The 13,682-nt window shown below is 36.8% G+C and overlaps 1 protein-coding gene across 3 annotated transcripts in view; it reads right to left on the bottom strand.

The window, feature by feature from the left end:
- The window catches only part of CAB39 (calcium binding protein 39), a 30,159-nt gene extending 21,316 nt beyond the window's left edge, over positions 1-8,843 (bottom strand). The window contains exon 1 of one of the 3 annotated variants that reach the window (XM_034439480.3): positions 8,278-8,843. The gene's annotated coding sequence lies outside the window, so the exon portion shown is untranslated. Of the gene's footprint in view, positions 1-7,940; positions 8,146-8,277 lie in introns of those variants that run through there. The other 2 variants (XM_034439481.3, XM_087872694.1) reach the window with 2 other exon arrangements.
- Between the last annotated feature and the right edge of the window lie 4,839 nt (positions 8,844-13,682).

Genomic DNA, 13,682 nt, shown 5'->3' with positions numbered 1-13,682 from the left:
TTCCAAATTAGCATGCATCCAAGACACATGGTGTAATTAAACTATAAAGATGCCTAAAGGTGAAATGTTCTGACACTGATGGGCAGAAATGTACACACTATACCACTGAATAGCTAACAGCAGCTACTAATCTAGATTTAAATGTTAACTGGCAGATGGCAATGCTGACACAATGATAGTATTCATGGTGATCATGTGACAATACTGGCAAAGATACAGTTCCTTGCATTGTTTTTCATTCAGTAATACATGTAAACCCAAAACAAGTAACTTTGATCCCGAAACAAACATGCTGGGATATCAGTATAATGCACAATAAAGAAGAATAGAAGCTTTTTCATATATTCTCTACCTAATTTTTTATAATGAACACCAATAATATTCAACAAGACAAGAATTAAGCAGTTAGCCCTTATAAAAAAGCACAAGGTATAAATCACTTTATTCAATAACTGCCCATTATCAAATGCCATCACACCAACATGGTTTGTTATGTATAATATACATAATTATAGAATAAAAGAAGCCAGTTTATAGGATCAGAACTATAAGGGTCCATTTAAATTATAAAATTCAACTAACTGGATGCTACAGTCTGTTCCCAGATTACACAATCCATCTGTTCCATGAATCCTTTCATAAATTGGTTTTCGCGTATCCTTAATCATACATTGTGTGCATGCATGTTGGCTATTATTATTGTACCCCTTGTGCAATACAGTACCAGAATTAATAAGGACTTCCGGGAAGGGGGAGGGGGTTGCCTTTTTTTTTATGCGTTCAAATCAGAGTTGACTCCTAGAGACTGCCTGGACAAATCCTTGTAATTTTCTTGACAAGGTTTTGGAAGTAGGTTTGCCACTGCTCCTTTCCAGGCTGAGTGTCTGGCTCAAGGACATCCACCTGACTTTGTGCCTAAGGCAGGACTAAAATTCACAATCTCCCAGTTTCTAGCTTGGTGCCTACACCAAATAAGGACTTATAAATGGATTAAAATTATACTTAATACACTATTGTTACATAGATTAATGCCAATACACTCAATGTCCAGTTTGTATTTGTCATACCAACCATTAAAAGTATTTCTATTAATTATTTTCACAAGCATGCTGACATTTTTTATTATATTCATTAATCAAACAGTAACAATTTTAATTGTCATGTTACTCTTCTTTGAAGGCTAATACCTAGAGAACCCAAAAGTTATTAATATGACTCTGGGAAGCTTTAATTCAATGACAATTTGATTGAATTATTCCTTCAACTTGAATCAACAAGGTAATTAAATATATGAAATTGTATCCAGTGCTTTCAAATCATTTCAACAATTCAACAAAGTAAAATAATTTTCTACCTAATCAATGTGCTTGTCAAGTCTCTTTCACAATTTCATTCAAATCTTGAGTGACATGGAAAAACCTAGCAATTACCTACCATAATATAAGCATAACTTTATTATGTTATACTTCCCATCCTCATTTTAACTCATTTTAAAAATAAAAGAACTGTACAATTCTAGGTGACATTAAAAGGAAATATATTATTTTTTATATTGCCTGAATTAATACAAGTTAACTTTGAACTATTTATTCATTTCACATAATTGAATGAAATCTCATTAGTAATATAACTACTTTTGCTAATGAAAAATTTATGCATACATTGCAAGCTGATTGAAGAGGTTTTTTAAAATGTGAGGTGACCTTTACTCAACTTTTTTTATAACTAGCAATTAATGACATATTTGTACGTAAAAAAATTCCATGGTGTCTAAAAACCCTTTTCAAAACATGAAGCAGAACTACAAATACAAGTAGTCCTCAACTTACAAGCAATTCTTTAACAAAGTTACAAAAGCACTGAAAGAAATGACTTACAAGTGGTCCTTGCACATATATGACTATTGCAGCATCACTACAGTCATGTGGTTACAGCATCCTGGCCTAATGTGATCATCATTTGCAACCTTCCCAGCTGGCTTCCCATAAGCACAGTCAGTGGGGGAAAACAGTTTTGCTTAAAGAGCATGCAATTCATTTTAACAGCTATAGTGATTCACTTAAGCACCATGGCCAAAAAAAAATCATATATGATTCATTTAATAACTGCCTTGCTTAGCAATGGAAATTCCAGTCCCAATTGGGTCGTAAGTCAAGGACCTGTATTTATAAATTGTACTGCTTCACAGCTGGGAAATTTAATTTCCACTAGCAATATAAAATATTTTCTGCATATTTCAATCCTGAAAATGATAAAGCAAAGGAATGTTTCTTATTTGCATGTTTAGTATCAGAGACTGTGGGGAAAAAATGAACGATGTAAAGTCTCTATAACTGCACATTATTCCAATGCTCACAGGGCAATATGAAAAGACTATTCTATAAATTGTGGACATTATACAATTATTTAATTCATATTTAGTGTGGAGGAGGTGAAGAAGAATATAAGGCAACAGCTCCGTACCAAATGCAGATGGAATTTATATACTATTTTAGCACACAAAAGGGCTACTTGAATCTTCTATGACAGAGAAGATGCCATAAATTCCACGCTGTTCCAATATTTTGTTATTTTAAAGTGTATGTGCCCGAATTAGATAGATTGCTTCAAAAACACCCATTGTAACTGATTCACAAAGCACATCAGTTTAACTTCCCTAGACACCGTGGAGCCAGACATATAAGTTGCAAAAAGCATTAGTTTCAAAAGAAAATTATGCATGACAAAACTTCATTTCCAATCATGAAATCTAAACATACAAAATGTTTTGGTTGCCTATGGCTATTGGTGCATCCTACTAATACAATATCACAACTATTGGCACCATAGATGGAACTGCTGCTGTACAAAGTACAAAAGTGCTACCATGTTACATTGACAAATCTATCTCTGGATAACTTTACTGTACTAACAAACCAAACTGGGTAACATATCGAACAGTCTCATAGGAGAAATATGTTGGGGGGAAAGCGGAGCAGAAAATCTAGACAATTGAGCCCTCTACCAATTTCTGGTCTATGTAAGTACAACTTTGCAAATTTTCAAATGCTTCCTAATAAATATTAAAATAATTCAGTTATTGAAATAGCTTTGTATTCCCATTGCATGTGGAACAATCATGCAGCTTTTGAAATTGATTGCGGTATAATGGACATTATAATTAATGTAACACATGGATAATTAGATCCTTTAGCAATTCTGAAGCAATTTTATAAAATGTAAATATCCTCATTTTCTCCACCTAAGGAATGGTTTTAATCAATAAACTACCTACAACTGATATCTAATACTTTATAATAATATTATATAAACTATGTTCAAATGCTTAACTATTGATGGCCAACATAAAGAACCATAAGTGTACAGGTTTAAGACATTTAGAGAGGAACACAAAGGCTTACATGTAACTGCCTGATTTAGAGTGTAGACAAAAATGAAAAAAAGTTATCAGTGTCACAATTGCCACATTTAGAATAAAGGATCTCCAGTATAATAATTCAGGTGCAGGAGTTATTTCTATCCAAAGATTTGAAAATTTACTGCATAAAACATCTGTGAGAATAGTCATGACCCTAAAACCAATCTTTAACTCTCTGGTTATATGCCATCAACTCAGTGTTAACTCTTAGCAATGACATAGGTAGTTTTCATTAGGATATGTCCCTAATCTGGTCCTTCAAGTCTTCCAACTGTGTACCTATCATCATAATAACTCAATATATCCCCTTTGCCATTTATCATCTTCTTTTTCCTTATATCTTTTCCAGCATTCCCTTCTCGAGAGAGCTAGATCTTAATCAGTCAAAGTAAGATAATTTGTGCCTTGATTGCTGTGATTGCTTTGCTTGATGATCCATTGATTTGTTTCCTTGGCTGTCCATAACAGTTTCAGAAGACTTCACAACACTAAAAATTCAATATTCTTTTTATCCTACTTCTTCACATTCCAGTTTTTGCTTCCCTAGAGTGTCATCGGAAATACCACTGTTTGAACTGCTTGCACTACTCTGATCTTTTTGACCTCTAGACTGCCAAGGTGCAGGATAGAGTGCAGGGTGGTGGGGCAGTGATGGGGGAGATAGGAAGATAAGGAGAATTGAAGTGGAGACAGGGCAGGAGAAGTGTGAGGTCCTGGCCTAATGACAACAACCAGGACTACTGAAACTGGTACTGCAAAGCAGTGCAGTCATCTGATGTTTATCTAATAACATCACTTAGCCACCAAAATTCTGGTGCCAATTAGGGTTATTAAGCGAGGACCATCTGTAAAGGGGTTCTTTTGGTTTTTTTATATGTAATATAAATATGTAAGTATGCATTAGAAATGTGTGTTTACATAGCACCTCTCAAAATAAAGCTACTATTACTTTTCTTGGGATTGGATAACTGTCCAGAACTTCAATATGATCTCATAAAAAGATATTTGATTTAAGGTGACAGGTATTACATGTATGCCCATGCCCACCCCCCATCCCACTAAAATACCTTGTTCACTTTCCCCATCTAAAGTACTACCTACCATAAAAATAACCCTAACCTCAACAATTAACTTTAGTTTGGAATGATTTAAGAATCTGTAAATCAGGTTGGGATTGTTTGCAAGGATAACTAATATACAAATAATTTAATATAGAAACTACCGCATTTTGAAAGGTTATATAAGCACTAAATTGTGTTACAAATTAAGTTGTGTCAACAAACAAAACCTAGCAGCAAAAGTGCCATCCTTTGTAACATTAGAAAAATGTTGTGTAGAAGATAATGTCACAAATTTACACTACTGTGATTCAGTCCAGCCCCATGAAGCAGCCCTAATATGACTGGAATTTTGTTTCTTACAAGCAAAACCAGGAAAGAAGTGCCAGAATTCAGTAACTACCAGGTGTTGTTTAAATACTCAACAAGAGAGTATTTATTTGTACAAGGAAGTGAAAGGGCCTCTAGATACCCCACCTGTAATTGGAACTCTTCCCTGCCAGATAATTAAATTTGATTACAAAATTGTCAACTTGATCCTAAAAATCTATACTGATTCAACAGTTATATACTGAATTTAAATCACAATATTGCCTGATTTTACACTACCTAAATTGCTATGAAAAATAACTATGACTGAATTCATCAGTGTCATGGATCTAATATTTATGCTGTAAATATTCTTTACTTTCTTAAACTTCCTATATTTCTGGCAAAATGCCAAACAAAATTCTGCTACTTGCCACATGATTTAAGAGTTTTGATTTGCACGTAAACAGCATTCATAAAATCATCATGAGCCCCTAAATTTTTTCTATTAAGCAATCATGAGTTTTTTAAATCAGTCAATTATATAAGACACTGAAAATTCAGTTAGACTTTAATTGTGGAAAATCTAATTTGTCTTCAAATATACTGCAAATAATTACCATATTAAGGTAATGTACACACTAAGGCTGATTAAATATTTTAAAAATTTAGTTCCAATATGATTAAATACATCTGTGATTAGTAAGATGACTTTCAATTTAAAGAAATGCCTTGAAATTGTTCTCAAAGGAACAAGCTATAATGGAAATATACCTTAGGAGCTATATGTTTTAATTAATGTTAGTGATGTTATTTTCACTGGACTTCAATTTTGCAGATATTAGTCTGATCCTCATGAATTCATGACATTACAATGCCATTATTTATAAGAACTATAGAACTAGACAAGATACTAAGTAGCCTTTATTAAAATAAAACTATAGTAAGAATACAATTTTAAAACTGAATATTAAAAAGTGTCAATCATATCAGAATCAGTAGCATTCTTCCTCTCCTGAACAAACATTTTATCTTAGGAATCTAGACATTTCAGGGAGGTAGAGCATTCTTGACATAACTTTGCAGAACCAGTCATTGGCCTGTAACTAACAGTAATACATGATATAATCTCTTAAGAGTCTTTTAACACTGAAACAGTCAGTAGGCATGCATATACAGTAAACTGTTATGTGATTTCCAAAATGCATGTAATTGCAATGAATATTTACAAGGCTAGTGGAAACAATGGCCAATATCTAAAAAGACATATCAGAGAGGGTTTCTCAAATACTCCATTCTAAGTGCATCTTTCAAGCCCCATTAAAAGCTGTCCCAAATGTCACTAGACAGGTATCCAGAAAGAGAGACACAGAAGAAACACTAATACTGAGAGAAAATAAATGCAAGCTTAATTTAAGAAACTCTATGATTGTTAAATTTATCAAATATTTAGAACTGTTATCAAAGTATTTGATTTATGTTATTAAGCAACAATAGTGCTTTGTTGGAAGTTATTAGGATTCAATGAAGAGAAACTATATCAACTAATTTCTTACATAGTTGGACTATATTATATACATTTCTTTGTTTATGAAAAGAAATGGCACTTTTATTAAATAACAATCAACAATTTTGGAAGTTACATTATTATCTTTGTCTTAAATAATAAAAAATTATCATGCATCAGATAATATTTCAACAGCTTTGCTATAATAGTTAATATTTTTAAAATGATACATCTTTTGAGGATAAAGAATAAAACTTAAGCAACTTAAGTGTATGTGTGTATGCATATTAAGTCTAGAGACAATTATATTTTCTATACAATATAGCACTGTAACTTCTTAAAAATATAGCACTGGAGAAATAAGATAAATGAATGACAACTTGAATGCTAAGTATAAAAAATATTCCTATTCAATTTTCTACCATTTTCTTAATACCTACAAATAAATTTAGAATTTATTTTCATATATATCCAATAATTTATTAACCTTATCTACAGCACATGTCAAATAAAATCTTATCAAAGCAATCTTAACTTTTCTTGGAATGTGTTACAAGGACATTTTATCAGAAAACGTAATTCAAAATGGTCAGATACTTTTGTTTATACTTTAAGACTATTCTACTTTTAGAAACAGAAAGAAATTAGTTTACACTTTTAATCTTCTATTTTACATCCAGTAATCAGCATGGAAAGTTTTATTATCAGCTTTTCCACTGAAAAAGAGGAACTCATTTGATCAAGACTTATTCAGATCTTACCCCACTCTCTCTCAGGGAGAGAGACAGATTCATTTCTCAGCTTTTAGAATCAGTTTGTCTATAGGCCATGTTTGTAACTTCTGTATAATTTGAAACATATTCATTAAACTTTATTTAAAGAAACAATTCCATTAAGTAACACATTTTGTGAAGACCTTGATCTACAATTTCCAAACAAAAATCGACGTTGCCTTTTATTCCCTCTGCTATTCTTCATGCATTACCAGGAACTGAAAAAATAAATCCCACCTCTATGAAAACCAATACAGAAGCATGTATTTTTATAAACATTAGGAAGTCAAAATTATCTAGCTTTAGAGTGTGATGAATACCCACACCAGTAGGTCAAACCTATTAACTCAGGAGAGGAAACCACCGAGAATAACTTATACAGTAAATCACTGGTAACATCAGTAATAACTAGTACTACGCTTAAATATTTAAACATACATCCCAGGCTTAGAACATTTACCAAACGAATCTAGCAATTAAAATGTGCTGCTTTTATCGATGTAGATATGTTTACCTAAACTGGGCCTCTCTGCGCGCAATGGTTTTGCAAGAGAAAAGCAAATAACTTTTCATTTCTAAAGCACCACTAAACTGGACGAACAAACCTGACGAGAATCTCTTTGCCTTTCGGTTTTAAAGGCCGCATATATTTTTTTTTTAAACCTAACATTTCCGGATTGAACAAGGTCTCTCCTTCCCTAAACACGGAGAGCCGTGGGGCCAATGGGCAAAGAAAGTTTTCCTGGATCTGGCTTACGTAGCTAACAATGCTCGGCTCTCCCAGCACTAAAGGGCAAGGAGAGGTCCGGGGTCGCCCAGGAGCGCCTCTCTCTTTCCGCATCCCAATTAACAGTGAATCAGGCACCGATTCCCACCTCGCGGTTCCCCGGTGACGATCACGAAGGCGGCTTAGAAGCCCCAGCTGTGGGAAACGCCGGGAAGGAGAAACCTGCTTCTCCTCCCTCCGCCGAACGGGGTTAAGAGGCCATCCGCAGAGCACGCCCCGCCGCCCAAGACGCGTTTCCCTCGCCCACTCCACGACCAGGCGGCTGGGAAGGCAGAGAGCCCTTGCCCCGCCCGGCCAGGCTAGGCCTCGAAAAAGCAAAGAGGAGCGAAGGATGCTCTCTCGAGACGGGCCTCCTCCCCAGGCTCCGCTCCGCGCTGGGCTTGGTCAGCTGCGGCCCGCAAGGCCCGAACAGACCCGGCGCTTACCTACTTTCTTCCCGCGGCGAAGAGGCGACGGGCGGCCTCGGCCTGCTGTCGCTGGAAGGTCGCCTCGCTTTCAGACCAGGCCTCAGCCGACTAGTCGTCGGCCTCGCTGGCCCCTCCCTCGCCCCGCGGTCCTGGCTGTGCAGCGACCCGACCCCCTTTTCTCTCTCTCTCCTCTCCTCTCTCGCTCGCTCTCTGCTCCTCTTTTCGCCTTCTCTTCCCTTCCCAGCCCGGCGGCGGATACTAACGACAGGCGAGCAGTGGCGGGAAGGGAAAGGAAGCTCGAGCCTTCGTCGGAACTCGAGCTCGCTGCTTCCCTCTGCGGCGCGGAGGGATCAGAGCGGCCACAAGTGCCGCCCGGCCGCTCTTCACGGCCGGCCCGGCGGCATTCTTGACCATTCAATGGCAAGCAAGCCGGAAGGGAAAGGCGCCGCACCTGGGCAAAGTCCTTTCTTCGGTAGCGCCAGTCACGGTCTGACCTGCAATTCAAATGTTTCTCAGTTTTATCGAGGCATTTAGCAAGCATGCGCTATTGAACCATTTAATCCTGCTTCGCTTTCTGACTAGGTGGCTCAGTGGCTAAGACACAGAGCTTGTTCATATCAGAAAGGTCGGCAGTTCGTTTGTTCGAATCCCTGGTATGGGTCTCCTGCGTGAGCAGGGGGTTGGACTAGATGACTTCCAAGGTCCCTTCCACAGCTCTATTACTGTTACAAGATTTGCACAACATCCTGCACCGTATATAACTGTATAGTCCGAGCTTTTTACAGCAAGCTGGGTTAAAATAGGGTTTGGCTAGTTTGTTCCTGGTATTTCATGAGACCGTAAACCAAACACGCCAAGATTGCAGAAAGAAGTCGTCTCTGGTCTCACAATTAATTGGGTTGTGCCCATGCGGATACCTTTATAGCCAAGGTTAATTTAACTGTGGTTTACCGAATTAAGGCAACTATCTGTGTTTATACAAGCAGTCACATAACATGCTAAGCAAACTGTGTTTAGCTGGTTTGCAATTTAGTGTGGTGCAAATCAATGTTTAATAAATATTTGGGGAAGTGGTTTTTCAGGAGGAGAAAAATTAAACTTTAATTGCAGTTTAGCCCATGTATCTTTTGTATCGTTGCTTTTTTTTTTTTTTTTTTTGCTGATTGACTCAGCGGCGTAAGGTGGGGTTTCAAAGCTGCACTTCTTAAGGTTTTTTTTTTTGCTTCTGAAGAACTAGGTGAGGTTATTTCCTTTTCACCTGGGTGGCAAACCTGCAAAAAGTGCCTTGAGCTACATGTAATTTACAAACTCAACAGGAAGATATAGGCTCCTGAGCATATTTAACTAAAGACCTAGTGCCACCACTGACTCTTTCTTTGATGATCCAAAAATATAGGATTCCACCGTTTCCTTTGTCTCAGTCTCATAGCTATCGTTTTTATGAATACCTTTGCTACAAGACAACTGGAGCATTCATTCTGTGACTTCAAAATACAGTGAAACTTGTGGTTTTCTATAAGGAAAGCTTTTTTAACCAGGCTTATTTTAGCTCCTTGGGACCAAGGCTGTGGTTTTTAATCTAACATTTTCTTCACTGTATTTGTGAGACTAGCAAATTTTCAAAGCCAATATATTAAGGCTGTGTATGCCTCATTTAAAATAATACTAAGTTGTAATTATATTAAAGCTTTCAAGTTTCAACAGATGGTTGTACCTGGAATTGAATGGAAACAGGTATGTACTGTGCTGTCTTTGCCAACTTCATCCTGTCTAAATGTGACTGGGTTTTAACATAGAGATGCTGGGAATTGTAATCCTAGCCTATCTGGAAATCATTAAGTTGAAGAAGGGCATACGAGATTCAAAAGGAATTTGTAGGCATAATATGAATCTTCAGTGTTAATGTTCAAACTTAACCCCTAGATGTGCACTAGGTTTTTTTTTTAAGATTTAGACTATTGGTCGTATATTGATCTTGAAATTATAAGATCAAAAAGTTCAATCAGACAGAAGAATGCTATATTTAGGGGTTAGGGAGGAGGGGGGGAGAAAAAAGGGGGGGAAATTTGTATTTTAAAAACTTTTTCAATAAAAAAAAGAAGAAGAATGCTATATTTTATTTCTTCCATGATTTAGTTATGGCCCAGCATTTAGATTTTCTGAAGAAATTTGGAAACTTTCTGGATATATTTCTTGTAATAAACCACCATTGCTTTGCTTTAGAAGATAAACCATTAGAACAGTTATAGTGAATCAGTCTAAAGTTGTGTAGTCCAATATATTCTGCTCCCAAATGGCCCATCAAATGTTTATGAAAATCACCCACATTAACCAAGTGTTCCACTGTTAAAGTAACAACCCAATCTTCCACAAGGGGAACTGTGTAAGAACATTATTCAGACTGGCACAAATACAGTGCAGCAACCCAGAATGCCAGAAAAAAAGAAACAGACCACTAGGACATTTTCTAACAAAATGAATGCTCATTATCAAAAAGTGCCTGACCACTCAACCATACATCAAAAACTTGTCAGAAACAACAGACTATTACAACCACATGGCACCATTGCAGTGGTGGGTTTCAAAAACTTTTACTACTGGTTCTGTGGGCGTGGCATGGTGGATGAGGCATGGCTTGGTGGGCGTGGCTTGGTGGGTATGGCAGGGGAAGGATACTGTAAAATCCCCATTTCCTCCCGATCTGCTGGGACTTGGGAAGCAGAGAATAGATGGGGCGGGGCCAGCCAGAATTTTTACTACTGGTTCTCCGAACTACTCAAAATGTCTGCTACCGGTTCTCCAGAACTGGTCAGAACCTGCTGAAACCCATCTCTGCACCACTGTAATTGTGGTGCTACATGGCACCACAAACCAACTAAAGCCCCCTAAAACATCTTAAGTAAGACAAAAGACCCAGTAGCCCAATTATATATAATTGATTTTTTGTTTAAGATGTATGTTGACTGAAATTAAAGTTTAAAAAAAAATAAAGACAAAAAAAAATTAAACTATTATTAACCATGCTACAAGCACTAAAAGGATGTAGTTTGAAAAGATTTAAATTGTAATTTCAAGTTATCCTTGCAAAGGAATATATGTAAAGATGTCAGAAGAGAGTCTCTTCCAGTGTACATTAGCTCATTATAAAAGACTAAAGAGGAATAACAAACCATGAGCTCTGCTGCATCTCACTTCTGATTGCATAGGCTGGTATCTAGTAAATTTACAGACAACGTATAAAGATACTATGGCATACAGTACTAATGTTACCCTTGGATGAAGGTTACTAAGGTTTAAGTTCCCTCTCAGGAGCCCATGGGTGAATATTGGTAACTTATACTTTTGTTCCAATCTATTTTTCTAGAAATAGCATGAAATTATCCCACCTCTTAATGAGTACTACACTGTATTCCTACAGGAAAGGCAGGATACTAGAAATACAATATATTTTTTAAGAGCGCTCAAGTAGAGATCATAGATGCATAATAAACTAAAAGTGCAGCTTTTTTGCTCCTGTTGCATCCAACTTTGTTTCTCCATATTCACTGATTGGGACAGCGAGATTATTCACTGGCAGTTTTGTCTTTCGAAATGCAAGTGTATCCCATCTCAAGCATGATTTTTCTTTTGTCACTTGCAGCGGTCCTAAGTGGCATTCTAACCAGTGGTGGGATTCAGCCAGTTTGCACCTATTCGGGAGAAGCGGTTGTTAACTTTCTAAGCAGTTCGGAGAACCGGTTGTTGGAAGAAATCTTATTTTATTTTTTCCACTTTACAGGGCTAATCCTGTAAGGAAGGCAGGAAGGAAACATTCTGGTATTGTTTCTAGCCTAATCTTTATTACCCTGCTTACAGAAACTGCCTCTCTGGTTAACCCTTATTACATTGTAACAGCTAAGGCGAAGCGCCCATTGACGTGAGTGATGTTGAGCTGGCCATGGTCACATGACCACTGAGCCACACCTACCCAGCTGGTCATTAGAGCAGAAAACCAGTTGTTAAATTATTTGAATCCCACCACTGATTCTAACCATATTGATACCACATAGTTAGTAGTTAATCTTTTTCTCTCTCAGTCATTTCTGACTCTTTGTGATCTGGTCAAAAACAATTCACTAGGTTTGCCTATCACTTAGATTAGGACCTGTTTAATGTAAACAAATGGGATGTCATGTTGCTGGCTTTAGCAAAAACAATGGCTTGGCTTTGCCACAGAAGTAGTAGATCTACATGTGGATTTTTAGTCAATAGCTATAGCAAAGTTGCAATAAATCTATGCATAGAATATTATGGAATAATTATAACATCTCAGCATTATCTCCTAAGAAATGATGTGCCATGTTCATTAAAGCTCTAAGATGTATGCCATTTAACCTTATAGGCATCTCCAGTGCAATGATTTGCCACAGTCCTCAGATTCATTCTTCCTCATGTTGTTGATGGACAAGTTTATTTCAGTAATGCTTAGCAACCAGCTGAAGTCTTAAGAGTACTACTATTGTACTCACCACTCCAAGGAAATAGGAAAACAAGAAATCCCGCCTCAAACTATATGGAAAAGAAAGATGCAAAAGGCAGTCTTAACAGGGATAATGCAATGCAAATGTATGCTAATTCCTCTGAGGTTTCAAAGGAAAAAGAAAAAAGGGAGGGAGCTTTTGTGGTTAGTCCAAAGAAGACAAAATGTGGAGGAGAAGAAGGCATATAAAAGAGGGAAAGGAGATGCAGAGCAGCAAAAGAGAAGGTTCCAAGTACGAAGCTGAATTATATTACTGTACAGTTGCCTTTTTAAAAAAATTCTTCTAAAACTTTTGACTTCAACTTATAAACATGTGCATGTAATATTTTAAAGAGAAAAAAAATAAGAATGACAAAAGTGGCAACAAAAGATTCATTGAGGGGAAAGCCACAACACAAAACTGCATTGTGAAGCTTATCAAAAGTCAAGTCACACTCACTATTTTGCCACTTCTTTTGCTTCTGCGAGGCTAAGGAGAATCTAGGACTTTCTCATATCTCACATGCTGTTCTGTTGTTTTAAACCAGTTGTGTTTGTACCTCTGGCACAAGCTGCATCATTTCTTTCAGAGAAGCTTGTGCTCACAAGATATAATCCACCCACACCCAGCAACAGTTAGCAATTCAAGGGAATCATTTCCTTTTAGAGTCTCCAATGGCTTTTTCAATGAACAGACTCTATGCTAGAAATGGAAACAATGGAGCTGTACATGAGGCAGAAGGAAGTCATTGTTGCTAGGATTGGTTCTAAACCTGAAAAAGCAATGCATTCAATATATGAAGAAGGTCATGGCATCTTAAAAACAAGTTCACAATAATAGAGTTGACAGGGAATTCAAAGATCATTTAATCTGACCCTATTGTAACAAAAAAGCTACTGCTAAGCATCCCTAATGTGCATATTT

This window comes from Pantherophis guttatus, chromosome 6 (genome assembly GCF_059756535.1).
Source record: "Pantherophis guttatus breed Tessera chromosome 6, ASM5975653v1, whole genome shotgun sequence".
Lineage (NCBI taxonomy): Eukaryota > Metazoa > Chordata > Lepidosauria > Squamata > Colubridae > Pantherophis > Pantherophis guttatus.
This window is presented reverse-complemented; position numbering and strand designations above follow the sequence as displayed.